The sequence below is a fragment of the Cricetulus griseus genome (genome assembly GCF_003668045.3).
Source record: "Cricetulus griseus strain 17A/GY chromosome 1 unlocalized genomic scaffold, alternate assembly CriGri-PICRH-1.0 chr1_0, whole genome shotgun sequence".
Taxonomy (NCBI): domain Eukaryota; kingdom Metazoa; phylum Chordata; class Mammalia; order Rodentia; family Cricetidae; genus Cricetulus; species Cricetulus griseus.
The window spans coordinates 89,139,120-89,166,832 of NW_023276806.1; positions in this window are offsets into that span (position 1 = coordinate 89,139,120).

Below are 27,713 nucleotides of genomic sequence, written 5' to 3' on the forward strand. Positions count from 1 at the left end.
CAGTAGTAGCTAAGACTCATTTGTATATTCTTCCATCATGCTTGTTTGGAAAAAAAAAAAAAAACCTAATGTTCTCTCTCTGTTCCCTCAGACCCAATCCCCCAGTCTGGTCCCTACCACTGCAATAGAACACCAATAGCAGCCTTCCTTCCCCACCCCACATCTCCTGTGGAACCCACAGCCCGTCTCCTCCTAACCTTCTTCCTTGCACTCATTCATTGTGGGCACCCAGCCCACAACTCCAGCAGACATCCCCTGCTAAACTATAGGTCATACCTACCAGAAAACCAGCTAGGCATCCCCCAGACATCTCCTCCCTCTGTTCCCTCAGTCTAGTCCCTAGCACTGTAACAGAACACCACCTGCAGCTTTCCCTCATCCCTGCCCCAAACCTTCCCTTCCTATCCCCCCTTCCCACACTTATTTTGTCACAGACCCCCAAATCCAGCACTGCAGTGTCTCCCAGGGTAATAGGAAGGCAGAAGGCATACCCCTGCCTCTCCTATTGCTCCTGAAACCCACCCCCAGTCTTACCCCAGCTCTGTAGCTAGAAATTCACTGTGGTCTCCCTTCCATCTCTGTTCCCATCCCTAATGGTCTCAAAGAACTCCCCCTCCAACATTCCTTCCCCAAACTCATCCAGGCCTCCAAACACAAGCAGGCATTCCCTGGGAAGATACTAGCTGAACCAGCCAGGAAAACAGGCAACATACAGCCATCACGTTCTCCAAAAATCCAGAAAGCAAACAAAGCCAATGAACAACACACCACCCAACAAAGGCAAATTCATAAATCGGCACCCAGACATATCATCCCAAACCCAGATGCCAAGATGCCAGTATAAAAACATGATCAAAACAGCCAGAAAAACATGTCTCCACCAGAGCACAACTATCCTACTATAACATGTCCTGACTATTCCAACATAGTTGAAGAACAACAAAAAGACCTTAAAACCAACTATATGAAGATGATAGAGGTCCTTAAAGAGGAAATTAATAAATACCTCAAAGAAACCAAGAAAAACACAAAGAAACAATTGGAGATGAATAAAGCCCTTAAAGAAAGCCAAGACACACACACACACACACACACACACACACACACACACACAGAGAGAGAGAGAGAGAGAGACAGAGACAGAGAGAGACAGAGACAGAGAGAGAGAGACAGAGAGAGAGAGAGTTGAAGGAAACAAATAAAACTGTTCAAGACCTTAAAATGGAAATATAAGCAATAAAGAAAGTACAAAATGGGGGATGGAGAGATGGTTCAGCAGTTAAGAGCACTGGTGGCTCTTCCAGATTATCTGAGTTCAATTCCCAGCTCCCACATGTTAACTCACAACTGTCTGTAATCCAGCTCCAAGTGATTTGACACCTCACACAGACACACATGTAGGCAAAACACCAATGCACATGAAGTAAACATTAAAGATAAATAAATCTTTAAAACACACACACACAATAAGGGAATTCTCTAAATGAAATATTTAGGAAATTAAGCAGGAACTACAGAGGCAAGTTTAACCATGCAAAAAGAGATGGGAGAAGGAGTCTCAAGTATTGAAGACACAATAGAAGAAATGGATATAACAGTCAAAGAAAATGTGAAACCTAAAAAGTTTCTGACACCAAACATCCAGGACTAGGGGCTGTACAAGAGAGGAGCTGGGAGTTGTGTGGATCAGGTGAAGGTGCAGTGGGTGGTTGGGATAGAGGAAAAAAAGAGTAGGAAGAGATGGCTGGAATTGGAGGTGGGGGCATCTATAGAGGACACAGAAACCTAGTGCAGTAGAAATTTCCTGCAATCTATGAAGGTTATTTTACTGAGGAATCCTAGTAATGAAGAATATGGAGTCTTGACCATCTCTTCAGCTAGGTGAGGCTTCCTGTGGTGGCACTAGGGTATATTCAGTTGAGTTATTGGCCAAGGGGATCCCATAGAAATCCCCAAGCAACTCAGATTTTTGCTAAGATAAAAGGCTGCTCTCCGAAAACTGACAGTGTGGTTCCATTGCTTAGGGTAACATACACATAGAATATGGAGAGAAGAGAGATGCTGCCTACATGGAAATTTCACCCCTATGTGCTAGTGTCATCCACAAAACATTTGACTCACAATCTTTGCTGCCTGCAAAATATGGTAAGGCTATGTTGGCACAGAACTTAGGGAAGTAGTTAACCAATGTCTGATTTGCTCTAAGGTTCACTTCACATGAAGGATCCCACACCTGATGCTGCTTGGTAACCAAGAGACAGAGACTAAATACCCCAGAGACCTAGAGTAAAAGAAAGCACTACTGTTTTATGTGTGTATGTGTGTTTGTGTTTGTAAATAAAATAGATCCTTGACTTATCCAGTCATCATCAGAGAGGCTTCTTCTGGCAGCAGATAGGAACAGATTCAGAGACCTACAGACAAGCATTATGTAGAGAGTCTAAATTGTAGGTCTCCATCAAATCCCTCTCCTCAGAGCTCAAGGAACCAAGCAAAGAGGATGCAAAGATTGTAAGAGCCAGAGGGGAAGGAGAATACCAGGAGAATAAGGCCAACTGAATCAACTGAGTAAGTTGTATATGAGCTCACAGAGATTGAAGCAGCAAGCACAGGGCCTACACCAGTCTGCACTAGCCCCTCTGTAGATAAATTATAACTATTAGCTTAGTATTTTTATGGGATTCCTGACTGTGAATCCGAGTGGGTTTGTGACTCTTTCACCTGCACTCTGGACTCTTACTCTTTCTGGGTTGCCCTGTCCAACTCTGATATAGTTTTTGGTTCATTGTATTATATTTTATTTTGTTATGTTTAGTTGTTATCTCCTAGAAGTCTGCTCTTTTCTAATGAGAGACACAAAGGAAATGGACCCAAGGGGAGGGGAGGTGGGAAGGAACTCAAAGGAATAGAAGGAGGGGAAACTATAATCAGGATTTATTATATTAGAAAATAATCAATTTTCAATAAAACATAATGTACAGAATTTGAAAACAAAACATTCTAGATCTTTCAGATCATTTCCGTTTATCTACAATAGCTATGTTGTATTGTTTATCTACTACTGAAGCCACAGGACAGAAGTTTCTCAAGCCAGAACATCATATTATTAAGAGTCTGTGAAGACACTGACATTTAGTTTGGTATTTAGCTGGATGTTCAGAAGTTGTCTACTCTCCAAATCAATTTGTCATGATAAAAATATTTCAGTTTGTGTGGCTGGTGAGCTGCAGGTGTTTGGCTTTAGAAATAGAGGAAACACAAACACGCAGTTAGAACACTGTGGTTATGTGGCTGGTTTACAATAATTTGAATGGGAGCTAAAAGAAAATATCATTTACTACCAATTAATTTACTTCCTTTTCAAAAGTGTCTTTGTGATGCCAAACATCTGGGTGAAAAATACAAAAGCTTAGAGAGTTCTTTGCAGAAGTTTTCTCTTTATCCATCCAATTATTCAATAAAATTTGTTGGTGCTTTGTCATATCTACAATTCCATTGTTCAAGAGGATATTTATACACATGTACTAATATCACTGAAGTTAAGAACAATATGAATGCTACAAAAGGTGCAAACAAAGTGTAATATTTAAGCAGATTACTTTCCTATAGCTGTAGTTTTAGATATATGTGCTGTGTATAATGGCATTGAGCTGGGATGTAGTAGAATTGCTGTTATTGTAGCTGGAGAGTAAGTTGTGGAGCAGAAATAATTTAGGTTGCAAAACCCCAGAGACATAATCAAAAAGCAAATTAGGACATTAGTGAGATGAGAGGATGCAATACCTGAGAGCAGGGTTGTTTACATTCACATTATATGGTCAGGACATGGTCATAGCATTTTTGGAAAAATTGAGAAGAGAAGAAAAGCAAAAGCTTTGTCCAGATTTGAGGTAAGGTTGTTTCATAAGGCTGTCATCAATTGACCACTTGTAGGAAAGTAAAGCTATGAAGGCAGATGTAGCTGCAAATGTCAAATAAGGGGTAAGCAGTCAAAGGAAGAAGGGAAGTAGGAGGTTACTACAGTAGGACAAATGAATGAAGATAAAGGCTTGGGTTATAATCAGAATGGTGTTGGGGCAGGGTCTGTATGCTAGGTCTGTCCACCTTAAAATTTATACCATCAACAATATGATTTGAATGTTTGTGATTTTCATGGTACCATAAACCAAATTGGTAAACAGGCATTCAATTTGATCTATATTGAGCTTGAAGTATCCTTGAGCTGGACTATCCAACTCAAATATGGAGCAGATTTTGTAATATTCATGATGGAGAGATGTCAAGATGGGGGTATGATTGGGGAGTTCTGCAGACATGGGCAAAGAAGTCCAGAGATTTTCAAGAAAACATGTGCTGTACAGAAGAGAAATAAAAGATCAAAATTACCAATAAATTAAACAACAAGACACTTGGGAAAATAAAGATGCTTCCACAGTATCTAAAGTATACTTGCATTTTCTATTTTTTTGTTTGCATGGCTTATCAGCATGGGGATATTTGAATCTAAACTTTTGTGGTTCTACTTTATTACTACATGGAGGAATCTTATTCTAACATATGATTTAAGGCCTAGATATAAATACTGCAGATTTAACAAATACCCTCTCAATTTACATGACTTTCCAGTCTGAAGAGTCTAAGAAATCAAAGTGACTTTTAAAAATAGCCTCATTCTTGTGGTTGTAATCCATCTAGTCTTCTGTGATTTGGTCCTACTGAGGCACATTTCAGTATTTTATATTTTTGTCTTCATGAATTCTCACTGCACCTCAACCTGACATGTTTGTTGGAAATTCTTGAAAGCTGCCCTCAAAACTCCTTTGTTTTGGTGACAAATTAATACTGGTTTCATTATACATTTGAGAAAGATTTATAAAATTTATTTATTGTTTGAGAATTTAATGCATGTAAGCTAATTTATGTATGTAGAGTACAGCTAATTTTGGCCTACTGAGCATTTGTTGCCCTCTTAGTATAACTTTTCCCAGGTTATCCATGGCTTGAGGAAAAAGAAAAAGACTTGATACTGTAATGATTGTTTACCTTTGAAACACGATTCAAGATGCAAAAAGAGTAAAAGTATTTCTAAGTCTTAGTTAATGACAAGCAAAACAGGTATGATTCATCAAAAAATTGCACAATAGGGTTGGGGAATGACTAAACAGTTAATAGCACTAACCACTTTTTCAGAGGACTAGGGTTCTCTTCCCAGCACCCATGTGGTGACTCACAATCATCTGTAACTCCAGTTCCTGAAACCCAATGCCCTCTTCTGGCCTCTGCAGGCACAAGACACATGTGTCAGGCATAGATACACATGCAGGCAAAGCTCTCAGACAAATAATAAAATAAAATACCATAATAATTTTCAAAGCTTTGTGAATTTTACTTCTCTCCCCATCACACACACTTTGTTGATGCTGGGGATCGAACTGAGGGCTTCAACCCTTTCTTGCCTCCTATACCAGAACTTTCCTTGACAATTAACTAAATTAAAATAATTTTATTGTTCTTTATAATTGTGATGGAACAGTCTTTCTTCTGTAGCCATGTACTCTATTTGCTAGGCATGCTACTAGATAAAGGAAAGCATGGTGCTTAATTACTGTCTTTTTTACCATACAAAGCAAACATACTAGCCAGGCAGGATGACTCCCATTTGTTATTCTAGCACTTACTGAGCTAAAACATGAGGATGGCATGACTTAGAGGCCAGCTGGGTTACAGAATAAACAAAGAAGAAAGAAAAAACTAACAAGACAAGAGGGAGAAGAGGAAGAAGGCGGGAAAGAAGAAAAAGAAGACATAATGAAGGAGAGAAGCAGCAGCAGCAAAAGAAGCAGAAGGAGGAGAAGGAGAAGAAGAAGAAGAAGAAGAAGAAGAAGAAGAAGAAGAAGAAGAAGAAGAAGAAGAAGAAGAAGAAGAAGAAGAAGAAGAAGAAGAAGAAAAGAAGAAGAAGAAGAAGAAGAAGAAGAAGAAGAAGAAGAAGAAGAAGAAGAAGAAGAAGAAGAAGAAGAAGAAGAAGAAGAAGAAATAATTTACTGCCTTAGGGTGATTTTAATGGAAAAATAAAGTTGCTTGCAACAAACTGATTTAGCCTGAATTTGGATATAGTTGAGATTTTGCTATATAAATGTCCCAGTCTTGTGAACTCCAAATTGGATTGAATACATGACTTGAGGACATTTAGATGCACTAAGTAAGCAGGGAATTCTTGCCTAGACTGCTCTATCCTTGAAAGTTTTGATTAATTTGCCTCCTCTGGCTATGATGTCAAATACAGTCAGCATAAGACAGGGAATTTTCTTGCCTCTTCAAATAGAATTTGGTTCTAAAATGTTTTATAACAAAGGTTTAAGACTAAATCTAAACAAGATCAAGGCTTTTCTAAAGTTCATCATTGTGGTGCCACTAAGGCTTCTCTGCAACATCTCAGGCACTCACACAGGCTTGGCCTGCTTTTCTCACTACCCCAGAAGCATCACCAATGCAGCTGCTGAAATGCTAGCCCTCTTTATTCCAGACCATTAACTCTTGGTCACTTGTATTTGCATACCCTGTAACTGATACTGAATCCACTCTCCCTGTCACTTAGTAAAGAACAGCCAGATCTTCCACAATATGGGTTAAGGTGGGGCGAACAGTACCCTGTTCCTCGTGTTTTATTATTGGAAGTTTCTCTGTGCACCCACTCTCCCAATATTATTAATCATGTTTAAAGGAGCTGATTCATGTGAAGAATGTAGAGCAATGCCAGACACAATATAGGAGTTAGTGGTGGTTTTAAGGGTATTGGTATTGTTTTTTCTGCCCTATCATGAGCTTGGGGATCCCAAAAAGGGTTCATGGCCAGTTACCAGTGACATTTAATGGCATCTTGCACTAAGTGACAGCCATAAGAATGAAAGTTCAAGCATAAAGTAGGAACATGATGTTCCTTATATCTAGTCTTAGTGTTAGTATAACTCCTACCACATAGCCTGATTTATCAGTAACTGAAAGTGTCACAAAAGGAAACCCAGGGTCTATGTATAACATACCAGGAAATATGTCCTTTGTCAGGGGATCAGATGGCCTTTCTGTGTCTTCCATAGTTGAAACATAAGTACCCCTCTTCTTACTGCTCTGAAAACTGACATTTACTCTCAGTTCTTCTTTGCTGGAAGACAGCACACTTTCTCCACCTTTTCCTGTCATTTTGTCCTATGATTCCAGGACCACTGTCATGTTTTAGTTCTTCTTTAGCTTGACCTAGTCATGTCCTAGGACGCTTTTCTTACTGTTCATGATTGTCGTTGACAATTATGGGTTCTATACATTGATTTGTTGGAGCTTTTAGTATTTTCATTGAGCCAGATAATAGTCCCATCCTCAAGCACACAGTTCATAGAGAGACCATTTCTAACATAGAGTATCTTAATTTGATCTGGTGAGCCTAGCCACACTTACAGGTTACTTTGGGACAAGTCCCTGTGACAATCCATTTATCATTACACTGCATGCAACCATCCTGGCATCCTGAGTTCTTGAATTGTAGTCTGTAGGAATTAGGAGTTATACTGTTAGATTATACTGCAAGCTTTCTTTCCTCCCACCCCCTTTGGTGTTTCCAGACAGAGTTTCTCTGTGAAATAGTCCTGGCTGTCCTGGAACTCAATTTGTAGACCAGGCTGGCCTCAAACTCACTGAGATCTGCCTGCCTCTGCTTCCCTAGTGCTGGGATTAAAGGTGTGTGCCACCACTGCCCGGCTAGACTCTAAGTTTTATGCTATTGAGATATTTCCAGTATTGGTAATAGTTTAGACCAAATCATTTCTCTACCATTCCTTGGTTAATCTATTTTGACCAAAGACATGTATTTATTGGTGGAAGAAACACATGAGTTTGAGGGTAAGTACAGTGCATTGTATTTCATTAGGACAGGGAGATCTCATTGAAGTTTTATAAACTAGTTAGCATTGTTTCTTTAATAGGTCCAAAGCAGTACATTAGCCCTTGGGTCCATATGTACAGACACACATGGAGTTATAAGGAAAGTAAATTGCAGTACCTAAATAATAATAATAATAATAATAATAATAATAATAATAATAATAATATAAATAATATCAATATTTCAGGAAATGAAAAATAGATAGTATATGTCTAATCTGGAACCAGTCACATGATTATTATTAATCCTATTTTATTTGCTTGGATTATGTGCATAAACTTTCAATTATTCATAATGTTTTCTGAGAAAGTAATTGCTTGTCTTAGATATTTCATTGGAAGTCTACTGTGGATGGAGAAATTATTTGTTGCCAATTTATTTTTGGTCAATATTTAATACAGAACAGTAACTGCTTTCATTTTATTATTTTTTACATTGGTTGGCTAGTCATAGAACAACTTTAATATTCTTATACTTACTGTGCTTGTAATTCTTGTTTGTTTGTTTTGTTTTTCTATATAGACTCAGCTAACTTGGAAATTGCTATGTACACCTGACTGGCCTCAAACTCACAGAGATCCTCCTGCTTCTATTCGCTGAGTGTTGGGATTAAAGGTGTACACACCAAACCTAGTTGTGCTTGTAATTCTTGTTCTCACAAGGAGAATATGTGTCTTTGACTCTGAAACCTGTGGATCTCAGGTGAAACAGAGGCAATAGCCTTCTCAGTGCTTTCATCTGCTTGGTCCTTATTTGTTCTATGTTGAAGGAAGTCACTACACTAATTTTCTGTTAATCTAAAGAACTTTGAATACATTGCCTTGACTTTCTCTCTAACCATTGTGAAAATTTTCTATGGAACTTGTTTTCCTCTCTATCAGTTGCTCCCTTGTAGAGAAACTTTCATATACATCGACAGACAGTTATTTATTCACTTTCTCATTGATTTTTTTGTTTGTTTGTTTGTTTTGGAGCCTGTCCTGGAACTCACTTTGTAGACCAGGCTAGCTTCAGACTCACAGAGATCCACCTGCCTCTGCCTCCCAAGTGCTGGGACTACAGGTGTATGCCACCAACGCATGGCTTTTTTATTGTTTTTAAAGGTAAACTTTGATAGGTTCCCGATTCAAGTTCGAAGGCCATTGCTATTTTAAAATGTGTTTATATATGTTAATGAGCAATGTAGTTTCAAAAGACTATTTTCTTTTGTGGTAAATCAAACTGATGAAAATAAAATTGAGAAATTTATAAGCTTGTCTCTTCCTCCTGTTATAAATTAAAGTGTGTGTGTGTGTGTGTGTGTGTGTGTGTGTGTGTGTGTGTGTGTGTGTGTTCATGTGTTAATATATGCATAGCAACTTCTGACAGAAAGAAAAAATCATTGAAAAAAATCTTATAAATAATAATTTCTGGATCTGGATCTCTTTCTGATATTGTATCTTTATGCTTTTAATGGTTTCTCCATCTAATGTGATATTCTCAAATTGTCTTTTTACATGAAAAGTAAAAGCTATAAACTGCAAACACAACTTCAAGTTAGTGACAACAGGCAAATATTTATCAAATACATCATATACCAGGCACTTTAGTAAGCATTTTGCATGGATTATCTGATTTTGATCACTAACTACAGTCAAAATGGAAACACTAAATGAAGTGCTTAAAGACAATGTAGAAGTGATATAAGTTATAAAATGGAAGCTTCCTGAATGATTTTTGTTTCTAAGCACAAGTTTTAGTCTGTATTTGATTTATAGCCCTTGCACTTTACTTAGAGAGCACTTGGCTTAGTTAGGGTTTCTATTACTGCAATGAAAAGACATGGCAAAAAAACAAGTTGTGGAGGAAATGGTTTATTTGACTTACATTGCTCTATGAGTGTTCATCATTAAAGGAAGTCAGGACAGGAACTCAAACAGGGCAGGAAGCTGGAGACAGAAGCTGATGCAGAAGACATGTAGGGGAGCTTCTTACTGGATTTTTCCTCATAGCTTGCTCAGTCTGCTTTCTTATGGAACCCAGGACCACCAGCCCAAGGATAGCACCACCCATCATGGGCTGGGCCAAGAAAATGCTTTACAGGCATGCCAACAAACCAGTCTTATGGAGGCATTTTCTTAACTCAGGTTCTCTCCATTCAGATAACTCTAGCTTGTATTAAGTTGACATAAAACTATCCAGCACAATTGACCCCTTTACCTTGACACACAAACACATCACTGTTGTTAATCCGCAGCCTTTCCTTTCTTGTTCATTCCCAAGATCACACATTGTGAGTCAAATAATAAAATAATTAAAAGTCAAACAATACTTTCCTCGTTTTGCTGACTTAATATTCCAGTAAAGAAACAGCAACAACCCAGGACCAAGAAATACAAAAGGGTCTTTTCACTCTGGATTGAGAATCTGAGAAAGGAATACAATTTCCAACAAAGGTGACTTTATAGAGAGGCAAGTGTCACTTAGAAAGAGTCATGTTGCAGAAAGCCACACAGGTGAGGGACAGAGAAACCAGGCAGCTATGTCTTTTGTCTCCCTAAATATTTCCCTTTGTCCACAGAGAAAGACATTTTCTAAAATACCTCTCTCCTCTTTTGACTTCTCTTTGCCCTGAGTTTTATTTTATTTTATTTGGTAAGGACACAGCTTTTATTACCTTTTCTTCAACATAAAAAATATCCTGCTAATTTCTCTCTATATTTCTTAAAATTCTGTTGGGTAATTCATTGAACTAAGAACAAAAGAATTTTGTTTTCTTTCAGAGTGTATTTTTTTTCCCCAGAGCTGAAGACTGAACCTAGGGGCCTTGCTTGCAGAGGAGGTCAGATAGCTCATGGAGCTTCTTTTGCTTTCTGTCTTGCTTAGGGAAGATTTCTTTTCCTTTCTTTTCTTTTTTTTTTTTTTTTTGTTTTGCTTCTGAGTATGCTGAGCTAGGTGGTCCTGGGCCTTGAGGGATTCTTCCATCTCCATTTCTCATCTCCATACAGGAATGTTGGGGTTACAGACACATACCACCACATCTGGCTTTTCTTAGGCTCTGAGGATCTGAATTCTGATCTTCACACTTGCACAGCAACTGCTTCACCCACCCTACCTCTAATATTTTTGTTTAATTTACGCTTGAACATCTGAAAGGGGGTCTTGAAATTTGAAGATGTTTCATGTCAATTATGCAAATCAAATAACAATCCCCAGAAAGCAGTAATAATGAAAAAAGGGTAAGTAGCCAGCAGGTTTTTCTTGGGTGGGTTTGAATTTATGATTTTTTTTTCCTCCAGTGATACAGCAGCTGTAGTTGAATCTGTATTTTGAAAATGAGATGATTTTTATTTTGGAAGGAAAACAATCATTAGTCTGACACTAAAATGGTTATTTTTATAAATTTGTAAACATTTCACCATAATGAAAATAAATGTGTTAAATAAACATGCTAATATTATTTATTGATTTTATTTATAATTTAGTAGTAGTTTCCATAAAATTATCTTATTCCTTAATTATTTTATATAAATTCTGTTTTATTCTGGACTAGAGTACAGTAGAGCAAAACTGAGCAAACTTTATAAGCTAAAAACAGTTAGACTGAGTATTATATATGCTTCTTTTAAACAAATATATATATATATGTATATATATTTTTAAATATATTTAAACATGGGGGTAGTTCTGATTCCTATCTTGTTTTAATCATTTATTATGTAAAGATCAAATAAGAGGGTCTGGCTGAACCACCTACTCTTTCCACTTATGAAGTTTAAGTAATTACTCTTCTCAATTGCTCAATTGGAAACTACCCTTTATCCTTTTCTCATTTCCTCATAGTGACCTCCTTTGTGAGGTATAAGAATGCAATAAAAAGGTAAAATGGGAGGTTTATGAGATACCTTTTCTGAAGAAAGCCAGGGGCCACAACTACCACTATTAAAGTACTTTCAACAAGCTACCTTAGAGGAAAACAAAGCTTTACCCAACATTAACAATGGAGCCATGCACAAACATATCAGCTGTGCCTGGGTGTGTATGTGTCCAACTAAGATTACAGGAACCCAGGGGATATTCACTTTCTTTATCCAAACTTACTCTATTGTAGCAAATGTCATTTCTGGTCACTGTTCTCGTTAAACATGTGCACAAGGTATGCAATTGTCTGGGCTCATCAGAACAATTCCCTCAAGAATTATGATGGGAACATCATCCATGATAAATGAACCCTGTCCAAGACAGGCTCCCCACTGAAGAAAATACAGGCAGTGGGGTTAGTGGGAATGAGAGACTGTCTGAAAGAAATGTCACATACTAACCTCTTGTTTGTGCTTCTTTCAGTTGTGACCTTTATAGGGACGTGATTTGGTTTCTTCTCCATCTGCTTTTAATCATACCTCCTCTGTCCCTAACTATTTTTTCAAATGTACATGGTGTGACAGGGCTGGTATTGAAGCAAGCCTTAAAGCCCTTGGGAAAACAAAATTTTTAAAAAGTGGAGAAAAATGCGTTGCAAACCAGGGAAACGCCCAGCTCTGCTTGGGTCCACTACAAGTCAGCTTTCTTTCTTCCCCAGGAATTTTTTTTTTAATTTTTTTATTAGTTCAAATTAGGAACAAGCTTACTTCAGATGTCAATCCCTCCTCACTCTCCCTCCCCTCCCCCCAACCCTTCCCCAACCTCGCACCTGCCCCCCAACCCCCATCCACCCTCCACTCCCCAGGCTGGGTAGGGTCCTCGACAGGGGCTCCCCGAAGTCCACCACATCATCCTGGGCCGGGCCTAGGCCCTCCAGCATGTGTCCAGGCCGAGACATGGGATGGGCTCTCAAAGTCCCTTCTTACACCAGGGAAAAATTTACTAATCCACGACCAGGGGTCCCCTAGAATGCAGAGGCCTCCTCATTGACATCCATGTTCAGGGTTCTGGATCAGTCCCTTGCTGGCCTCCCAGACAGCAGTCTGGGGTCCATGTGCTCCCCTTTGTTCAGGCCAGCTGTTTCTGTGGGTTTCACCAGCCTGGTACCGACCCCTTTGATCTTCATCCTCCCTCTCTGCAACTAGGTCCCAGAGTTCAGTTCAGTGTATATCATGGGTGTCTGCCTCTGCTTCCATCAGCCACTGGATGAGGGCTCTAGGATAGCATAAAAAGTAGTCATCAGTCTCATGATAGGGGAAGGGCATTTAGGCTATCTTCTCCACCATTGCCTAAAATTGTCAGTCCGTGTCATCCTTGTAGATCTCTGGAAATCTCCCTAGTTCCAGATCTCTCCTTGGACCTAAAATGGCTCCCTCTGATATTCCCCAGGAATTTTTAATCTTCCCTGTTTATAGTGATCCTTATGGGATATTCTATTGTGCTGTTGCAGGTTAGAGATAGAGAATAGTATGTAATTAAACAAAGAAATATCCATGCCTCTGCATTGTATAGTATACAAAAAATTTTTATGTATTATTTCTTGTTCTCAGCTGAAATCATAAGTTCTTCAAAAATCATTTAACACTGTGCTAGATTAAAAGATCTGCCTTACTGACACAATAACCAATAACTAAATCATATTTAAAAATGTATACTAGTACAATACAATGTGGCAGTAGAACGCACTGAATTTAGGCTAATACTCATTAAAGATACCCACACTTCTCCTACCCCAGAACCAATCCCCACAGTGTCACCTCCAGCTTTTCACCAGCAAACATGCTGTTATCTCCATTTCCTCTCTGAGCCATGCCCAAGGGACCACAAAGATTCCTCCCCCCGATCTTCCTTCTGCACAACTTATCCCTGTATCCCAGCCTCCAATACAAGCAGACATTCACTGGGAACACACTATCTGAGCAGGTCAGGGAAACACGAAGTCCACTGAGGATGTTCATCACACACTCCCCCTGTCCTCCAAATCCAGTGCAACAGGCTCATCTTTAGCTCTGCAAAAGAAAACCAGCTGCAGCCCCACCCCAAAGTGCAACAGATGCCTTCTGCTAACAGACCACATCTGCAAGAAAACTACGTGATATAATAATATGGCATGAGGGGGACCTTGGAAGGGCCCATGGTGAATGAGGGACTAGAGGCAGGTGAGAGACAGAGACCTGCAGTTATGTGCAAAGTTTAAGTTTATTGGGGGAAGGTTAAGGGAGTAAGGGAAGGGAATAAAGAAGAGGCAGACGAGATAGACAGAGACGAAGAGAGAGAGAGAGAGAGAGAGAGAGAGAGAGAGAGAGAGAGAGAAAGAGAGAGAAAGAGAGAGAGAGAGAAAGTGGGCTTACCTCTTATAGGGACCTCGGAACCTTCATACAGAGCCAGGGTACTGCCTGCTGTGCGCAGGGGGTGACATGCACTGTGCGAGGTTCTGATGGGGTGGGACCAGGTCTGCCTGGATTACGATAGGTAGACTGCCCGCAGTTCTTTTCTGTTCCATCTAACCCCCTTTCCACAGATCTAATGCCCCAATCAACCTGTGGTAGTCTTCCCTGCCTGCCATTCCCATCATGTGGACCACACAGATCTCCCCTTCCTAACCTTTCTCCCTCTACTCATTGCTTTGTCCAAAGCTCCAACCCCAGTAGGCTTCTTACACTAAGCCAAAGGACAAGCCTGCCTGCTGTGGAAATAGCTGGGCTGACCACAGTTCTTTACCTCTCAGTCTGCTCCTTCAGAACTCCCTGCCCAGTCTCATTCCCAGTTCTGTAGCAGAATATCTGCTGTTCTCCCTTTCCCCTCTGAGCCCATCCTCAATGGATCACAAAAAATTGTCTCCACCAACCTTCCTTTCCCCCAACTCATGCCATTACCCAAGTCTCCAACACCAGCAGGCATTCCCTGTAAACACAGCAGCTGGCCAGGCCAGGAAAACAGATCCAATCTCATCCCTAGCACTATGGTGGACCTTATAGGGCGACCTCTCTTCATTGTTTATTTGAATTCAAGGGGACAAAATAAGAAGATCCTGGTCGAATGTTGCTCTTATCTCTCCAGTGAACCACTTCAAGTTCTTAGCCTATCCCCACCCATAAGTTTCAGCTCCCAAACTGAGAAATACATTTTATCTGGAATCACAAGTGGCCTCAACTATCAAGTCTACAGAAAATTTTCTTTGAGGCTACACAGAGTCATTACACTCTCCTAAAATCCAGAAAGAAAACAGACATTCAACCAACAAAGACATAACCAGAACACAACACCCAGACCTATAATCATTCCAATCCCAGATACCTAAATGCTAGTGTAAAAATACAATCAATATCATCCAGGGCAATATGTATTCACTAGAGCCCAGCTCTACTGCCACCGCAGGCCTTGAGTATTCCATTGTAGCAGAAGAACAAGAAAAAGACCTCAAAACAGCTCCTACAAATATAATAGACAATCTTCAAGAAGAAATAAACAAATCACTTAAAGCAATCCAGGAATAACCTAATTAAAATGGGGGTACAGATCTAATCAGAATTCTCAATGGAAGACTTCAAATGGCTGAGAAACACTTAAATATTTAACATCCTTCGCCATCAGGGAAATGCAAATCAAAATACTTTGAGATTCCATCTTACACCTGTCAAAATGATGAAGATCAGTAACACAAGTGACAGCTCATGCTGGTAAGGATGTGGAATAATGGAAACACTCATCCATTGTTGATGGAAGTGCAAACTTGTATAAATACTAAGAAAATTAGTATAGTAACTCCTCAGAAAATTAGGAATAGATATACCTCAAGATTCAGCAATACCACTCAGAGCATACACCCAAAGGACACTCCACCCTACCACGAGAACTCTTGCTTATTCATGTTCCTTGTTGTTTTATTCATAATAAATAGAAGCTGGAAACAACCTAGATATCCTTCAAAAGAAGAAAGGGTAAAGAAAGTGTAGTACATTTACAGAATGAAGTATTTCAGCTGTTAAAAAATATAAGTGGCATCATAAAATTGGTGGGCAGATAGATGGAACTTGAAAAAATTCATCCTGAATGAGGCAATCTAGAAACCAGAAAGACAAATATTCTATGTACCCACTTATAGTTGGATATTAGCCATTAAAGAAATAATAACAAACACATAGTCTGACAGTGCAAATTTAGAGATGTTGGGTACAGAGGAAAGGACTCCAGGGACACATGGATCTCCCTTAGAGGGAAAGTGGGAGGGTGTGGTAGATGGCAGGGAATAAGAGGGTCTGGTTTGGCACAGGCAGGGGAGATGGGGTTAAGAGAGGTAATGCAGGGAAAGACAGATGGAATTTGAGGGCTGATTTGGAAACCTAGTGGAGTGAAAAAGAAACTTCCTAAAATATGTAGAGGTTATCCAAATGATGTCTTCTAGTAATGGATGATAGGGAGTCCCAACTGCCCAACTGGCCATCCCTTTTCACCAAAGGTTTCCAATATCAGGACAGGTTTGCATTCAATTGAATTGTTGACCAAGGAGATCCAATAGAAATATCCAAACCACCCAGGCTGTTGTTAGGACAATTGGTTGCTCTTCACAAGCTAGTGGGGGGGGGACAAGCATTGCCAAGGGGACAGAACACATACAAGTCAGTGAACAAGGAAAAATCAGGCTGGTGCCTACATGGAACCCTCACCTCTATGTTCTATGTGTGCAGGATATTCCTGTATCTTTGGTGAGGGAAGGTACTCAGCAGGCTGCCAAAAGAGAAACGAGGATACCAATCCAGCCACAAAATATTTTATATACAATCTGTTCTCACTGCAAGATATATTATAGCACTGAACTTGTGGGAGTAGCCAACCAATACTTTGAGTTGTCTTCCACAAGCTAGAAGCCATGCCTAACATTGCTTGTGTGACCAACAAGCAGAGACTAAACTCCAGCCATGATTAGAGAAAATTTCCCCTGCTGCAGATGGGAGGAGATTCAGAGACCTACAGTTAGACATCACTCAGAGAGAGAGAGAGAGAGAGAGAGAGAGAGAGAGAGAGAGAGAGAGAGAGAGAGAGAGAGTCAGTCCTTGGAACTCTTGGGATTTGGGATGTCTCCATCAGATCCTTCTTCCCCAAAGCTCAAGGATCCCTGTCCTGTGGAAGGGGGTGGAAAGGTATAAAAGCTAGAGGGGATAGAGGACACCCAGAAGAATGAGGCCCTTCAATCAACTAAGCAAGGCTTATATGGACTCACAGAGACTTAAATTGCAAGCATAAGGCCTACATGGTCCTCTACATACATATTATAGTGTTCAGGTTAATATTTTTATAGTACTCCTTAATATATGATATGAACAAGTTGGTCTATGATTCTTGTGCCTGTTTTGGGGCTCTTTCCCTTCTGCTGTGTTTCTTTGCTGAGTGTCATTGTGATGGTTTTCATTTTATGTTATCCTATTTTATTTTGTCATGTTTGGTTATTATCTCTTAGAAGCCTGTTCTTATCTAATGAGAGACAGAGAGAGTGGATCTGGAGGGGAGGAAAAGTGAGGAGGAACTAACTGCAAATTATAATTAGGATATATTAGGTAAGAAAAGAATTGATCTTCAATAAAAGAAAAAATAATACTGAAGAAGAGACTCAGACACTCAGGAGGTAGTCAATATGCAATGTAAGAATTATTTTCCTCTTATCCCTAAATTCATTCTTCTGTTTGAGATAACAATTTCTGTATTCATGTAGATGCCTGTGGTGATAAAAGACTTCTAAAAATAAAATTTTTCAAACTTAAATCTAATGACTGACTACTGATAAAGCTTCAATAGTAATGGCCTTGAAGCTAGAGTTACTGTATGGACTTTGAATTGCTCTTAGCACCTGGTGTGATCTCACTATAGAACTTACTCAAGAAACACTGAGGAAAAGGAAAAGAGTTGGTGATTGGGGAGTTAATTTATGACCAGCAAACCTTGGCTGCAGCTTTGCCCAAGGTTTTTAAATCTTCCTCCGTTTGCTCTGCTTATCCCGTTTCTCACTGAAGAAAGTGCTAGAGTATTGACCAGCATTTGCAGTACTAGACAAGATGTTCAATTTTAACATCTATTCTCACCTCAAACTCAAGGATAGAAGATCTGACCTCACACACCTTGACATCACTTCTGTATTTATTTTTCCTATCTTCCCTGTCTTGAAGTCATTATTGAGGTCCTTCCTTTCTTCCTTTCTTCCTTCCTTCCTTCCTTCCTTCCTTCTTCTTCTTCTTCTTCTTCTTCTTCTTCTTCTTCTTCTTCTTCTTCTTCTTCTTCTTCTTCTCTCTCTCTCTCTCTCTCTCTCTTTCTTTCTTTCTCTCCTCCATTCTTTTCCTCCTTCCTTCCTCCCACCATCCCTTCTTTCCTCTTCCCTTCCCAACCTCCCTCCTTCCCTTCCGCCCTCCCTCTCCTCTGTCTCTCTCCCTAGATAAATGATTGCCAAAGCACTTACTCTATTTAATAGATATTCTCATGTGTTGTTTGTAAATGTAAGACAATGATTCAATAGTTATTCTCCCTTGACAGAAAGAAAGCTAACCAAAAGAACTAGAAATATAGTAAAAAAAAAAATTAACACTGAACTTTTTCTTAAATACACTAGGAATCTAATAATCATTTTATAATATAATCTCAATAAAATTTATATAGTACACCACCAATTTATTGACATAGCAGAATTACCATTATCAATAAAGAAACAAAAGCATTCTAGATCAAACTGACAGATATCAAGGCCCCTAGTGTGCTATGCATGTTCCCCAATTGTCCATGTTGGTTCCCAGTGTGACTTGTGGGGAAGTGATGAAGCCTCTAAGAGTTGGGATGGTTGTGGATCTTATTCGATCTTTGGAGGCATATTCCTTGGAAATGGGTTGTTAACAAAATGAAGCATTGGGAAAGCAGGTTGTTGTAAAAATAATAACTTGTCCTTCCTACTCTCTGGTCTTCTGCCTTACTATAGGATTTCCTCAACTCATGTTCCCCAGTGAGGCTGGTTTATAGCAATACCTCCACCAGAGGCTGGATGAAGTGCTTCATCTTGAACTTTCAGCCTACAAAACTATAAGCTAAAGTACCCAACATCTAGTCTTTTTTTACTGCAACAGGAAGTGAACTAATATTGTCCTCACTGTTATCTACCATATAGAGGATTAATAGACTATCTTAATAAGTCAACAGTGCTCCACTCTAATTTGATGTGAAATTCTTTTCTGTGCATACATAGTCAAGAATCTACCTGAGTGGAGGTCCCAGAGTGGGTGTCTTCTACAGTTACTGGCAACAGTGTCCCGCTACATCTTTCAATGCTAGTGACACAACAACACATTGATCTCTGGGACACTAAAACCCCTACACTGTTTCTTAGATCAGTTCATAATGTGTGTGTGTCGGGGGTGGCTCATGTGTGTATGTGAGCTTGCCAGAATTTAAATCTACCATGTGCATGCCAGAACCTGTGGAGGCCAGAAGAAGGAGTTGGATCATTGGACCTGGAATTTCAATGGGTTGAGAACTGCTGGTAACTGAACGTGATCCACTGATCCTCTTAACCACTGATCCCTCTCTCTAGTATTTAATCACAACTTCTATAGTACAGGTTCTTGAATTTGCTTAGTTAAATTTTGTTTCCTGGAAAAATCTGGAGGAATATGGGACCTAGAAGAGAGTAATAATCAGAGAAGATGAGGTTTTGACACTATTGTTGCTGGATTAGTTGCAGTCATCAGTTATCAGACCAAAATCAACACAAGAATAGTACCGATGCAATTGTTGCCATCATGGACAGAAATACCCTACATACAATGGAAAGTTGTGATTAAAATGCATTCTTTAAGTATGAGGAGATAACTTAATGACAGTATTGCATTCTGAAGCAAACTAGAGAAAATATGGAAAGGTTTTATATAAGATGCAAAACACTTCAATACAAATATATTAGAGTTGATAGGCTAATGAAAAATTGAAGTAGTAAGAAAAATAATGGATAAAATAAATATGACCACAGATTATAGGACTGCATTATAAACAGAACACACATTGACTATCTAGGAAAGGGGTTCATGTAATAGAGTTGAGACCATAGCTTTAAAAATACCAAGGGAAAAATCATTAGGACAATTTATAAAGCAGATGTTAGAATCCAACAAATGCTTGGCTCCGAATCTGTAAAACAGGAAAAAAGTTGTTCTGACAAATGTCATAGTAAAAACTCTTCTATGAAATGAAATGGTCCTGAAGTTTATGTTTCAGTGCTGATGGGATGGAGAAAACCTCAATATACGGGGAAGTACCAAAACAAGTATAGTAGAGAATGTCCAAATGAAAGAACATCCCATACAAGTCACGCAGAAAATGACCAGGAACTGAGCTCTGTTTAACTCTTGGTTGTGATGCGCTGTCATTCAGTGCTCTTTTCTTGCTGTTGGGTTTGCATCTGGTTCTTCAATCTAGAGTTTGTAATTCTCGTCACATAATGGAAAATTTTTTACTACATTTCATTAAATATTTTTCTGTTTCCCTTTTCAAAGATTGAAAATATACTTATGTTAGGCTATGTGTTAGTGATCCACAGCTCACTAAAGCTATCATTTTTTGCCTTCCTTCTATACTAAAATATAGTTTTATTTTTATCTTCAAGTACCTGATTATTTCTACCTATTCTGTTCAGGAACTCGCTCAGTGCAGTCTCTCACAGAGATCAACTCACTTTCTTTCCTTCTCTTGGAAATTACTGTTCTCTGCTATTTTTAGTGTCTACAGGAACCATGGTTTATATGTTTCATCTGGTTTTTGGATTGTTTAATATGTAAGATAACTCTCCACTCCTATTTTCTACAAGGTACACAAGCAGAATCCCTGATGGTAAAATTGGACAAAGTTTAACTCAAAATAAAATTAGTAAACTGGAGGAAAGTACAGTTTTCCTATTATAACCCATAACAAGAAACCATAAGCAAATATTCAAGAATAAAATGTCATACTGAGCTGCAGAGAGAATTCAAATAGAAGGCTATACAAATGAATGCCTATAACCACAGGGGGAGAAAGGCACAAGTGAAATCTACCAGTTTGCAGGCTGAGTTAAAGTGTGGCTTATTCTACACTAAACTGAGATGGAAAGCTGTTGGGAGGCTTTAAGCAGGAAAGCAAGGGAATTTAACCTCGACAAGTCATTTTCAATTTTATGTTAGAATCAAGAAGAGAATCAAAGACAATCTACAGCAAGGGATGGTGTGCAGACTAGAGAGGTGTTAGTGGACAAGAGACAAATAGATAGGTTGGAAATTTGTGTGGGGGTATAATTGACCAGAATTATTCTGCATTTGGACAGGGTAACTTCTGGTTCTTGTTTGATGAATTCTATTCATTTTCTTACCATTTTATTGTAAGGCATTAAAGGCACAAAATATACTTGAGTGATATATGATACTATATACTATCATAAATGAGAGAAATGAAGAGTCATTCTCCAAGAAATAAAGCTTTAATCCCTTATTTGAATTTTTGACTAGCAAAATACAAGGTAGAAAAAAATACAAGGACCAAATTCTAACTAATGTAACTTACTTTGCCTAATAGTTATTCAATCCCATACCCCTTCAAAACAAAATATGCCTTGTTTACAAAGGTAACTAAAAACATAAATTACATATATTCAATATGAAAGAAAATGTAACCAACTCTGCTGTAATAAAATAGCAAACACACATTTCACCATAGTACATTAATAACTAGAACTAAACTAGAAAATGCAAATAAAATCAAAGTAAAGAATAAACAGAAATGTTAACAAATTTTCTGAATAATTCCAGGTTCAAAAGAATTTTAAAACTGTAATATAGAAAAAGCAAATGTTAAAATAAATTTTGTGTATAGCTAATCTAAAGTGAGATTCAACAGCCTTGAAATGTTCATTACTTGGTAAGATTAACAGAGTGTCAAATAGTCAACTAAAAAAGGAAAAAAAAACTACCAACAAAGTAAATACAATGAAGACATGTAAGGAATAAAAATAAAATTGTACCTCAAAAGTTGGCAAAAAAGGAATCAGTTCATCAATCAAAGAGCAATTTTTTGAAAAGACAAATAAGTACATAAATCATAAAAACAATGAAAACAACTTTACAACATACAATAAACAAGAAAGGCTTTACACCAACAATAAATGAGAAACACACAAATTTCTAGGGAAATATAAATAAAGAAACTTAAGGGGAAAGAGGAGATATAATAGTCTTCTAACATATGTTTTCCAGGTGATTTTACTCCTGTAAATCCCAGATAATTTCTTGGCGATTTAAACAGCCCCAAAAGAGAAAGAAAATAAGCTTTGCAATATTTTAAACAAAGCCCACAGACTCTGAAAAATAGTATTTGTAACAAGAATGAAAAGGTATAATATTTCAGTGAAGTGTCACTTATATACATGGGCATAAATAATGCTAAATAAAATGCTAGAAACTAGAATCCAAAATTGCTCGAAAGACTGCAAACCCATCAACAAAGAATCCTGCCAAGTTGCCAATTAATTTATTGTTGTGCAATCTACAGCTGTAAACAGTTATTATAATGAAGGAGGGCAGCTCTTCTTTGCATGCTGGAATTTTTCCCCCCAAAGACAGCATTTGTCTATGTAGCCCTGGCTGTCCTGGAAGTGGCTCTGTAGACCACAAGGCTGGTCTCAGAGGTCCACCTGCCTCTGCCTCTCAAAGGCTGATGCCACCAAAGCACTGGCGCATGTTGGGAAATTTATTTGTTAGCAACTACTTTCCATATGGCTGTTATGATGACAAGGGGCCTGTGAGTGAATGGGATTATTACTCTTATGAAGGAGTTTCTTGACTCCTTCCTCAGCCTCAGAGGACACATGAGCAAAGTACTGTCACTAAAGCAAAGGGCAGACACTTTCCAAACATAGTCTGCTGGAAATTGACCTTAGACTTCCTCATTACCAGAGCAGTGATTAATATATTTCTGCTGATTATTAATTAACTAGTTTGATATAGAAACAGGAATAGCCTAAGTCTTGATTATCACAATAGTGTTCTCAAGAAGCATTTGTTAGCACTTAATATCTGATCTAACAATGCCAAAAAAGCAGAATGATAAAGCTATATTGACTGATTGTGACATTCACACACACACACACACACACACACAGAGAGAGAGAGAGAGAGAGAGAGAGAGAGAGAGAGAGAGAGAGATTCTGTTTGTTAAATTGAAAAACCTTGTGTGTTCATCTAAGAAGGCAATTGTGATGGCTCAGTGGTTAAGCGCACTGGCTGTTCGTCCAGTGTTCAAATCCCAGAACCCACAGCTCATAACTGTCTGTAACTCCAAGATCTGACACCTTCACCCAGACATATATACAGGCAAAACACCAATGCACATAAAAATAAATACATTTTAAAAAGAAGACAATTCTGGGAAACAATCAGATGAGCTGAAGAGATTTTATATCTAAAACATGTCTAAAGAAACTCATATTAAAAACTCTGTCAAGATTCTATTTTATCCAAGTTAAAATGGCTATCATAAAGAAAACAAGAACAAGTGCTGGTGAGGACGTGGGGAAAGAGAAAAAGGGACCCTTATACACTGCTGGTTACAATATATATAGCCCTTCCAGCTTGGAAACGGAGATGGACTTCCTTAAGATGTTTGAAACTATATATAATATATATAATAGATAGACATAGATAGTACATATGTATATATATATATATATATATATAATATACATATATATATAAATAATATATATGTACATATGACACGAAGAGAGGAGACTACATCAACTAAAAGAAATTTTTAAAAATAGAAAACAGGTAATTTTGATAAATGATGTTATGTTAGCATTGCTGGGGCAGATGTGTTTGTTCCTACTGGAAAGCTCCGGGACCTCCTGTAGAAGTTCAGTACTTATCCCTAGCATAGGTGTGGACTTTGGGAGCCCATTCCACGTGGAGGAATACTCCCTGAGCCAAGACACACGGGGGTGGGCCTAGGCCCTATCCCAAAGGATACAATAGACTCTGATGACACCCTATGGAAGGCCTCACCATCCTGGGGGAGCAGAAAGGATAAGCGATAGCTAGGGTTTTAGTTGGGGGGCGGGTAGGGGAAGATGGGTGGGAGAAGGGAACTGGGATTGTCATGTAAAACAATCCTGCTTCTAATTCAAATAAAAAAGTTGGAAAAAAAGTAAAAAAAAAAAAAGAAATGCACTATATTTAAAACAACAAGACATCAACATCATAAAATATAAAAACATAATAAAAGCAATAAAACACTGTATAATACACTTGTTTGATTTGATTTAATGAAAAAATAAAAAAAGATCTGAGACATTTCTCAGAACATTGATTGATAGAACCTGCAAGGTCATCATCTATTTAATTGTTTCATAATCATTTACAGAGAGTCTCATTAAAATTCACAGCACACTTGCCATGCTAGCCACGGGAAACAGAAGAGGAGGTGAAGGGCAGCACTGTAGAATTACAGTAGAAACTGTAATTCCCTGTGTGGGATACTCATGTAAACATGGAAAACAAGAGTATACAGAGGTAGACAATAACCAAGGATGTATGATACATCTTTTCTTTATGCACCATACTTATAAATAGATTTAAACATATATCATAAAATATTAAAATTAAATTAATTAAATAATTAAAAACTCATAAAGAAACACATAGAAGTAAATTGAAATCACTAAACCCTTGATGTGAGAAAAGTAGATGTAAGTGGATGACTAAGTTAAAAGAGCATTTTTCCCCATTTGGCATTTTTTATTTAGATTAGAAACAATCTTATTTTACATATAAATCCAAGTCCTCTCTCTCTCCCATCCTCCCATGCCTCCCACCAACCCCCCTCCCTTTCCCACTCCCTATCCACTCTCCAGGGAGAGTGAGACCTTCCATGGGGATCATTAAAGTCTGTCACATTATTTGGGGGGAGGGGCTATGCACTACCCTGTGTATTTAGGTTGAGAGAGTATCCCTCCATGGAGAATGGGCTCCCAAAGTCCATTCATGCACTAAGAATAAATACTGGTTCCACTTCTAGAGGCCTCATAGACTGCCCCGGCCTCTTAACTGTCACCCAGGTTGAGGAGGCCTGGTTAGGTCCTAGGCTGGTTCCCCAGATGTCTGGATGGGTTCCATGAGCTCCTACTTGCTCAGGTCAGCTGTTTTGGTTGGATTTCCAAGCATAGTCTTGACCACTTTGTTCATCACTCCTCCGTCTCTACAAATGAATTCCAGGAGTTAAGCTCAGTACTTAGCTGTGGATCTCTGCTTCTGCTTCCATCATCTACTGGATGAAGGATCTAGGATGGCATATAAGGTAGTCATCAATCTCATTATAGGGGAATGGTATTTAAAATATGCCCTCCACTATTGCTTAGATTCTTGATTGGGGTCATCCTTGTGGATTTCTGGACATTTCCCTAGTGCCCAATTTCTCTTTAAATCTATAATGGCCCCCTCTAGTAAGCTATCTCTTTCCTCGCTCTCCTCTATTCTTCCCCCGACTCAATATTCCTGATCCCATTGGTCTTCTCTCCCTTCTTCTTCTCCCCTCCTATTTCTCCTCCCTCCTACCCTCATTCTTTCCCTCTTGCTTCCCCCCTCCCTTGTGCTTCCAATTTGTTCAGGAGCTCTTGTCACTTTACCCTTCTCCGGGGGACTATGTATGGCCCTCTTAGGGTCCTCTTTGTTTCCTAGTTTCTTCTGGAGGTGTGGATTGTAGGCTGGTAATCCTTTGCTCTATGTCTAATATCCATATATGAGTGAGTAAACAACATGTTTGTCTTTTTGTGACTGGGTTACCTCACTCGAGATGGTTTCTTCTAGTTCCATTAATTTGCCAGCAAATTTAAAGATTCCATTGTCTTTTTTTCCACTGAGTAGCACTCCATTGTGTAAATGCACCATATTTTCTTCATCCATTCTTTGGCTGAGGGGCATCTATGTTGTTTCCAGGTTCTAGCTATTACAAATAATGCTGCTGTGAACACAGTTGAACAGATGTCCTTGTTGCATGAGTGTGCATCCTTTGGGTATATGCCTAAGAGTGGAATTGCTGGATCTTGAGGTAGAATGATTCCCATATTCCTGAGAAACCACCACACTTATTTTCAAAGTGGCAGTACAACTTTGCACGTACTCCAGCAGTGGAAGAGTGATCCCCTTTCTCCATATCCTCTCCAGCATAAACTGACTTTGGTGTTTTTGATTTTAGCCATTCTGATAGGAGTAAGATGGTATCTCAGAGTGATTTTGAGTTGCATTTCCCTGATGGCTAAGGATGTTGAGCATTTTCTTATGTGTCTTTCAGCCATTTTAGATTTCTCTACTGAGAATTCTACATTTAACTCTGTATCCACTTTTTAATTGGATTATTTGGTGCTTTGGTGACTAGCTTCTTGAGTTCTTTGTATATTTTTTAAATCAACCCTCTGTCAGATGTGGGCTTGGTGAATATATTTCCTCTTGTGTGGGCAGCCATTTTTGTCTTCTTGACTGTGTCCTTTGGTCCTTTGCCTTGCATAAGCTTCTCAGTCTCAGGAGGTCCCATTTATTAATTGTCCATCTCAGTGTCTGTGGTACTAGTGTTCAGGAAGTGGTGTCCTGTACCAATTCATTCAAGGGTAGCTCCCACTTTCTGTTCTAGGAAGTTTAGTGGTCTGAATTTATATTGAGATCCTCGATCCATTTGGACTTAAATTTTGCGCATGGAGCTAGATATGGATCTCTCAGCACAGCCATCTTCTACATGTCAGCATCCAGATATGCGAGCAGTATTTGTTGAAGATGCTTGCTTTATTCCATTGTATAGCTTTAGCATCTTTGTCAAAAATCAGGTATTCATAGGTGTGTGGATTAATATCAGGGTTTTCAACTCGATTCCATTGGTCTACTTCTCTATTTTTGTGCCAATACCACACTGTTTTCATTACTATAGACCTAAAGTAGAGCTTGCAGTTCAGAATGGTGATACTTCTGGAATTCCTTAATTGTACAGTGTTGTTTTGTCTATCCTGGATTTTTTGTTTTTCCATATAAATTTGAGTATTGTTATTTCAAGGTCTGTGAAGAATTGTGCTGGGATTTTGATGGGGATTGCATTAAATCTATAGATTGCTTTTGGTAAGATTGCCATTTTTAGTTGATACTATCTACCCAGGAGCATGGGAGATCTTTCAATTTTCTGGTATCTTCTTTAATTTCTTTCTTTAAAGACTCAAAGTTCTTGTTATATAGGTCTTTACTTGTTTGGTTAGTGTTACCCCAAGACATTTTATGTTGCTTGTGGTTATTGTAAAGGGTGATGATTTTCTGATTTCTTTCTCAGTGCATTTACCATCTATATTTAGTAGGGCTAGTGTTTTTTTTGGGGGGGGTTAATCTTTTATCCTGCTACTTTGCTGAAGGTGTTTATCAGCTATAGGAGTTCCCTGGTAGAATTATTCAGGTTGCTTATGTAAACTATCATAACATCTGCAAATAATGCAAGTTTTACTTCTTCCTTTCTAATTTGTTTCTCCTTTTGTTGCCTTATTGCTCTTGCTAGAACTTCAAGTACAATATTGAAGAAGAGATATGGAGATGGTGGACAACCTTGCCTTATTCATGATTTCAGAGGAATCATCTTGAGTTTCTATTTAGTTTGATGTTGGCTTGGTCTATATTGCCTTCATCAGGTTTAGATATGTTCCTGTTATCCCTGATCTCTCCAAGACCTTTATAATGAAGGGTTGTTGGCGTTTGTCAAAGGCTTTTTCAGTATCTATTGAGATGATCATGTGGTTTTTCTTTTTTAATTGTTTATATGTTGGATTACACTGATGGATTTTCATATGTTGAAACATTGC